The sequence below is a fragment of the Laccaria bicolor genome, genomic scaffold (assembly GCF_000143565.1).
Source record: "Laccaria bicolor S238N-H82 LACBIscaffold_5 genomic scaffold, whole genome shotgun sequence".
Taxonomy (NCBI): Eukaryota; Fungi; Basidiomycota; class Agaricomycetes; order Agaricales; family Hydnangiaceae; genus Laccaria; species Laccaria bicolor.
In genome coordinates this window covers 2,198,815-2,205,735 of record NW_001889876.1, presented here as the reverse complement: position 1 = coordinate 2,205,735, position 6,921 = coordinate 2,198,815, and positions in this window count along the sequence as shown.

Sequence of the window (6,921 nt, the reverse complement as noted above, 5' to 3'; positions counted from 1 at the left end):
GGTATCAATATGAAAGGCTTAGAATAGCCTTTCCCAATATGAAAGACAACTTGTGCATGATGTCAAAAACTAATGCTGCAGCACTGGCAATATGTAAGATCATGTCCATCATTCAACCTCATCCCCATAACCTAGACAGCGCCAAGGACACCATAACCTACATGTCAACTACAAACTTTTGTAGTCTAAAAAACAGACACTACACACTTTTTCAAATGAAAAAGCAGACACTACAAACTTTTCCAATAACAAAGCACACGCTACAAACTTTTGTAGTCTAAAAAAGTGGACAGGACAACCTTTTTTAATGGCTCTCATATAATTCCTCAAACTAAACATGGAATAGGGTCCCTGCAATGTATCTGTATATTCCCCAGCCATTTCCCCATCAAATATGTGCCATGTATAGGATGGATGGGCTAGTTGACTTTGGATAACATTTTAGCCCTAACCCTCAGTAAAATTTGTAGTCTATGTCCCACTTTTGTAGTCTTTTGTAGTCTATCAGTAAACTTGGTAATACACCTTCCTTTTTTGTTCATTTTCCCACAACACAATAATTGTAGCCCTTTCTTTTAGCTTTCTAAATATACTGAAATCATATTGTTTGGTTTTGTTTTCAGGGAGAAAAATGCAAAAAGAAAGAGAAAAAAATGTGATGCTTTTGGGATTCCTTTACCTCATATCTCCACAACAGGAGCACTTCAGAACATAATTCAAACAGATTCAGGAAGCTACAGTCCAGGGCTACAACTTTCGTTTTTGACCATTTTAGGCAATTGGTCATGTGACCACCCTTCCAAACACCCATTGGATGGACCCTAACATGTATAATTATCCTTATCTGGTTTTATTGCACCTTTTGGTTGGTTTAGAATGTCCTTTCATCATTTGGATATATACAGTGGACCCTAGCCACCATTCCTATTTTGGTAGGTTTCCATATTTAGAAGTACACCCTGGACCCTGAAACTAGTAATGAAATAGCCCTGATATCCTAATGGATATGATATGAAAATGTGAATGAAATATCAAGAGCTGCATAATAAAAAATCACAATGAAAACAGTGGTGGTAAGTATGAAAGTCAGAATGAAATATCAGGAGCTGCATAATGAAAAACCACAATGAAAGCAGTGGGGGAAAATATGAAAATCTCAATGAAATACCAAGGGCTACATAATGAAAAATTGCAATGAAAATAGTGGTGGTAAGTATGAAAGTCAGAATGAAATATCAAGAGCTGCATAATGAAAAATCACAATGAAAGCAGTGGGGGTAGATATGAAAATCAGAATGAAATATTGAGAACTGCATAATGAAAAGTTGCAATGAAAGCAGTGGGGGTAAATATGAAAATCAGAATGAAATATTGAGAGCTGCACAATGAAAAATCCATGAAAGTGGAGGGGATAAGTATGAAAATCTGCAATGAAATCACCAGCCACCTTTATGAAATTCACAATTGGAATTCTCCTACAACTTATGAATGAAGCCCAGCATTTAAATGAATGAGAGACATAAGCAAGTCAAATGAAAGGCCTTTCATAATTATGCTTGAGATATAGATACTTAGCTCTAGGCATATGCCTTAGTATTATGATAAATAGTGGTAGCCACCAGTCAGTCACAGCCGAGAAGCAAGTCATGAACGTTTGCTCTGTCTGATACTAACAAAGTGAGAATGCATGTAAACCACATGCTTCCAATTTGCACAGATACAGGACCAGTGTAGTCACTGCAACCACCATGAGAGATGTTGAGTCAAGCAGTGCAAGAGGCAGATAAAACAGACTTGTCCATGTCTGCAAGCGAAACAGATACAGGACGACCATCTAGCTGGAAAACAAAGTCTCCAAATGACATGGTGAAGGACAAGAGAAAGGAGAAAACGAGCAATTTTAGTCCCAACTCTGTTTGCTTCTGCACATAATTGGTAAACATTGCATTGCTTTATGTAGTATGAGTTATTTACATGCTGGATATGTAGTACAGTAGATATTCTCACAATGCATAATGCTGGTCCCCAACTTTTTCTATGCATTGTGAGATTTATGCAAGATGAAATATGTCACAAAATGTGACTATTTGTGACCTCAGCCAAAAAATGTCACACTTCGAAATGTCCTTTATGTAGCAAGACGAAAACTGGAAAGACTGCGTATTTACAGGCTATCGACATCCATGGGAGAGAGGTTACTACTGAAAAAAGAGTTGAGAGTAGTTTGTCGGGCTGATTTCACTTGAACAACATGAAGATGAGCCCTCAATAATGCCTCAATTTGCGCAATTATTGTTGCAAAAGCAGTGTTGACACACTGCGAGCCTCTGAGTGGATGACACACCAAACACTCACACAGCTCCATTCCCTCCGCAAGGTGCATAGGGCTTGTGCCTGTCTCGAGGTTTCCGCTTCTTCTCCTCAGCAGCTGGCATAGAATGATAGAAAAGTGTTGGCAAAATTGGATACTACTCTCGAGCAGTGTATTTGTGGCACACAGGAAAAACTCAGGTACAATGAGGTGAACAGGTAAATACCCAGTAAATCTGTAGATCTGGTAATGCATAATGCCAAAATATGATATGCATTATTCAATATGACGTTCCATGCATAAATCCCTGCATACCAAGTTGGTCCCCTAAAAATGTCATGCATTATGAGATTTATGCATTATGAGTATATGCATTGTGAGAATATCTACTGTACTCATATTCTACCTCCTTGAGTCAATCATCATCTTTGCTGATTTCTGAATCATATCTACAAAAGGAGTCTTGCCTAACCAGATGACAACAATTTCTTTCAGCTGCACAGACTGGATTTGCACAATAGGGGGAGTCAGAGTGAGCGGTTCAGCGACGATTCAACAAACGGTTTGGAAACGGTTCAAAGGTGTTGATTTCACGTCTGAACTGTGGGAACATGCTGAATCATCGCTGAACCTGAACTGGTTGTGAAGCGCCTCTAGAGGCGCTTCACCGTCGGTTCAAGTTTCGGTTCTACCTCCTTTGTACCATAACACCCTAATCCATTAGATTGTAAATATTTATTTACTTCAGTTGTTCCTCATTAGGATGGATCCAGAATATATCTATCTATTTATCTCCTTGAAAATATGTTTTCAGCCGTAAATTTTCTCCCTGTGCTCGGTATCATTGCAATAACCGCCTACAACATCCTCACAAAAATACTGTCCAAAGCCATCGTCTACACTGCATACTTTGGCTGCTCAGGTGCATACATTGTTGACGTCGTGCACAATTGTGAGTGTGGAACATGTATTTGGATTCTAGAGGTGGTCAGAACCGAGCTGAAATGGAGATTTTACCCTCAAGCTGAACCGGGGGGGTCAGAGTTAGACCTGGTTCAACAACGATTCAGACAAAAAGAATTTTTCAGAATCGTCTTTGAACCCAATCTAGAATCGTTGCTGAATCGCCCTGAACCAGCCACTCTGACTCCCCCTAATAATCACCCAGCCGCCAAGTGTAACTCCTAGTCAAGAAGTTGCTTGTTGGTCCACCAGACTTTCATTCAATAAGGCCAACACCAATGAAGCTGGCCAATTGACGATGACAATCAGGACAGACCTGTCTGCCAGTGGGGTGACCATTGGACTCCATCACCAGAACAAATCTGTGTCGCAAAAGGACAGATTGCTGACTCGGACTGAGAGGAGTTCTAAAGGCGTAGCTGAGCCTATTTTTTAACATCTCCACAGGATAAAGAGAGCCAATATGTTCCGATGTAACAAAGTTCATGGTGGCAGTGTGACTCACACCAATGATAGCCCTGATAAATGAATTGGTTTCTTTAGTTTCTGTAACAGTAATGACTCGGCCTTCACCATTAACATAGATGGTATGGGTAAGTGCACCAGCAATTTCTCGTCATAATACACCTGTGCCACTGAACCTATAGTCAATTCCTCGCAGCCACTGCGAAAATGTGGAGAGCCTGCAAAGGGGTGTCCTAATGTTGAGATTGTGGGATTTCCAAGACGTCCCACAGCTGTTCATAATGAGCTTCAAGGCGACAGAACTGATGATAGTGCTGTTATGTTGCCTGAGGAGTTCCAAAAAAGATTCGATGTTGACTACGATGCAATTCTGAGTTAATCCAGATTATTTGCAAAGCGGCATATCAAACCTGATCCCAGAAATGGTTCCAAAAGCTTTTGCAAACAACAACAAATATAACCTTGAATGCCAGCTCAGCTCTCTTGATCAATGGCGCCAAAATAGGCCAAAGCACCCATGCTCAGAAACTCAAAAATAAGATCTCGAATATCACGGCCAGCGCCTCACTTCAGTCACCCACTACCAACTGACTATTAGTCATGCAAACTCCATGTAAGTTACATGACTAAATGTCATGGACCATATCTATATTCTAGATATATATGGGTCCTAGAAAGCCCTGAAATCTAAAATATATTCTTGACACATGGACCCTGAAATGTCACACAAAAATTATAATGTCTGTGTCACACCTCCAAAATATATTTTGCAAGTGAAATGCAGTCAGGATATATTTTTGGTGAGTGGACCCTGAAATGTTACTGTCACACCTTAGAAATATATTTTTGCCCTGTCTTGGCCTTAGGATATATTTTGTGAAACAAATGTGGTAAGGATATATTTTTCTGGTCTGTAGAGGTGTCAGGGGTCCTAGTTTCAGCAAAAAACTTGTGATTTTTTTGCTGTCTGAGGTATATATTCTGGAAGATTCTGCAATGATTTCCAGAGGTTTTGGCACTATGGCTGGTTTGTGCTCCCAGTATGTAGACACCTGTTATAGTACCTCCATATGCCCTTAGTAATCTCTATTTCCCTCTCATCCAATTCCTCTATCTAACAAGTTCATTGGATTCTATTATGTACATAAGCATGTCGGATCTAGTCACATAGTGTGTATATACCCAAATTCAATGTGTCTTCATATGCTGTATGTGCAACACATCTGCTTGACAGTGTTTGGCAAACAAAGCTTATACTAACACATACTTGTAAACTAAACAAGGGCAATAGTAGTCACTCGAAGGTCTTGGAAGATTCTAAGACCTTCTTCAAGTATCTAGAAAAACAAGTAGGATGTTCGTACTTTAGAATAAAGACACTCCTTTTACCCATATAAACTTCATGTGAACTTAAGCAGATGAAGTGCAACTTGATATAAGTACTTGGTAAAGCTACATGCTATCAAATACTTAAGTCCAAAACATTAATGTCTTAGTACTAATGTCTCCGACACAAGTCACTTCATCAATGTTAAGCATACACACCATCAAACGTATAAGGTACAACTCATGTTTAGGATTCACATGACCTAAGATATACATACTATCACGTACTCAACTCGACTATCAACCTCATTCATACAAATCAGGTTAAGTAGTAAGTTCTCCTAAGATTCTAAATTACTAACTATTCTGTATTCACAGGAATACAGCAATGTCCAAGTCAAAGAACGCTAACAACACCAATAAGAGGCATCAATAGCATTGAGTTGCTCAAGTATCATCCACTTCCAATCACACTATGAATACAGTTCACATTACAGATTCATCCTCTAACAAATTTGGGCATCAATGACATATGTGATTCACAATGAAGCTATTCAGTCCAAGATTCTGGAGTTGCTTAAGTATTATCCACTTCGACACCATGGATACAGTTCACACCACAGAATTTTTTAGCTGCTTAGAAATCCCCTCCACCTCTGCCTCTACTTCAGCTCTGAGATCTCCAGCTGCACCTTATCTGCATACCCCACCAACATCTGTATTAGTCAAACCCCCACATGTGATATCAAACATCTTGCCCAACCCACTTTAAAAACAAGGGTTCACAAAGTTCTTTGTTGTTTCTCTCTTTCTCTCTCCAGTTGCACCTTATCTTCATACCCCACCAACATCTGTATTACCATCTGCTGCTAGTCAAACCCTTGCATGTGATATCAAACATCTCTCCCAACCCAGTTTCAAAAACATTACCATCCCCTGACAGTCAAACCTCCACATGTGATATCAAACATCTCTTCCACCCCACTTTCAAAAACAAGAGTTCACCAAGTTCTTTGTTGTTTCTCTCCTTCTCTCCCTCTCTCCCTCTCCTCCTCTCCCTCCCTTCCTTTCTCTTTCTCTTGACTCTTGAAAATTTGTGGACAACCAATTCCGTTCTCCTCTGACAAATTCTATTCACCATGTCACAATATGGGGTCACACATATCTTTCCACTAAATCCTGAACCAAGTCTATTTTTCAACCATATCATGAATCCAAATACATAATTTCTGAACTATATCAATATGTTAATTAGATGCTGAAGCAAGATATACTTATCAACAATATCCTGAATCAAGATACATCATTTTACAAGTATATCTTGAATTTTCCCACTACATTCTCAACCAAGATTTATTTTTAAACTATATCCTGAATCAGGATATATCTTTCAACTATATCTTCAACCAGGAGATATTCACAAGACATATATTTCAATTATATCCTGACCCAGGATATATATTCCAACTATATCTTGAACCAGGATATATTTTCAACAAGATATTGAACCAGGATATATCATATATCAAGCTGGGGTATCATTGCTTTCTATTGATATCCATCCAAAACATATTCATAAACTTATCATCCTTGACTATAGTGGCAGAATATGGGAGGTCTTATCAGTGCCCCCCTAATTCCTGTAGGATTCCGGTCATTCCTGTGGATTCCGGTGGATTCCGGAGGAGTGAAATTTAGCAGAGAGGCCTGCTATTTTCTCCATTCCGGTGCTTTACCATTCCGGCGGAATTTCGGCATTCCGGAATTGTGACCGGAATGGTCCCCGGATTGGCAAAAACGGAATGCAACCGGAATCCGGTTTGTTTGGCACAAGCCCATTGCCAAACAATTGTTTT